Raw genomic sequence first — 1,654 nt, forward strand, 5'->3', positions numbered from 1 at the left:
TTAAATATTTAATACACAGAAAAAGGAGTATGTTATTCAGTTAAGGAGGTATGAAATACTACAGGCAGAAGAGTGGTCAGATTATAGAGTAGAATATTTAAAAAAAACAACAACATTATAATTATGGGGTCCCTGCCTGGTTCAGTTGGAAGAGAATGTGACTCTTGATCTCAGGGTTTTGAGTTCAAGCCCGATGCTAGGTATAGAGATTACTTAAAATAAATTTAAAAAAATTTTTAAAAGTCTTTATAATTAAGAAAAAAGAAAGCCTGCTTCCCTCCACCCTGCCCAAAGGCTGTGCTTTATTCCCATGCCTCAAACTCATCACCAAAAAGAACTGCAATAGCAGGGACAGGTTTAAGATAGTTCAGGCAAGAGGAGAGTAAGTCCAAGTCTTCTCCTTAAGCTGTTCTTATCCAGCTGTGGCTCCTCCTGGGTGGCCTGGAAAGGCCTGGGCTGTCACCTCTTGCTTCCTGGTCGCTTTCATGGTAGTCTTGGTGACTTTGCCACCAGCTGCTGCTGTTTCTCCACATTCTTGAGGACCCCCATAGCCACTGTCTGTTTCATGTCACATACAGTGAAGCGACCAAGGGGTAGGTACTCTGAAAAGCTTTCAACACACATGAGCTTTCATGGAATCATCTGAATGATGGCTGAATCCCCAGGTTTTGGAGCTTTGGGACTGTCTTCTGGCTTCTTGCCTGAGTGCCAATCTTCTCTGTGACGTCTGCAAGCTTGCAGGTGATTTGAGCCGTGCAGCAGTCCAGAACTGGGGAGTAGCCAGCTGCAATGCTGCTGGGGTGGTTGAGAATGATCACCTGGGAGATGGCACTCCCCACGTCTAAGAACAGGTCATTCTTTCTGTCTTCCACCACGTAGCCCCACCTGATGTCCTTCACTGACATTCTTCACTATGAAGCTCACATTGTCACTCCACAGGGCCTCAGCCACCTCGTGGTGCATCTTTATAGACTTGACATCTATATCAAGTGGTGATGTTACAGGGGGCAAAGGCTTGAGGAAACCTGTTTCTCCCCAGCCCATGGGCATGGTACCAATGCCCCCATCTTGTATATATCCTGCAGAGGCGGCTACCAGAGCTTGTCCCTAGGGCAGGCAGGGGGAATGATGGAGTCCAGTGCTTCTAGTAATGTTGTAGCCACCATGTTTCCTTCCTTCCTGGTGATCTTCCAGCCTCTGAACCAGGACATCTTGGTGCTGTCCCCATGCCTGCCAGAGATGGTCACAAAGGCGACAACCTCAGAGTTGTAACTGATCTTCTTGATTTAGGTCTTCACCTCCTTGCAGATCTCCTCAAAGCATGCACTACCAAAAGGCGGCTCTGCGATGGCCATCCTATTGACTGCCACAATGAGTTGCTTCACACCCAGCATATCAGCCAGCAGTACATGCTCATGGGTTTGCCCATTCTTGGAGATACATATTTTTTAAATTAATTTATTTATTTGAGATAGATCATGTGGGGGTGGGGGAAAGAGTCTTAAGGAGACTCGGCACTCAGCACGGAGCCCCACGTAGGGTTTGATCTCACAACCCTGAGATCAGGACCTGAGCTTAAACCAAGGGTCAGATGGTTAATTGAATGCACCACCCAGATGCCCCCCATTCTTGGAGATATTAGTAACATTCCCCA

The 1,654-nt window shown here is 46.9% G+C and overlaps 1 pseudogene; it reads right to left on the reverse strand.

Annotated features, from left to right (window-relative positions):
- Window positions 1–274: 274 nt before the first annotated feature.
- Window positions 275–1,286, reverse strand: LOC101685741 (annotated as a pseudogene).
- Between the last annotated feature and the right edge of the window lie 368 nt (window positions 1,287–1,654).

Source organism: Mustela putorius, unplaced genomic scaffold (genome assembly GCF_011764305.1).
Source record: "Mustela putorius furo isolate JIRA1106 unplaced genomic scaffold, ASM1176430v1.1 tig00000224_pilon_pilon_pilon, whole genome shotgun sequence".
Lineage (NCBI taxonomy): Eukaryota > Metazoa > Chordata > Mammalia > Carnivora > Mustelidae > Mustela > Mustela putorius.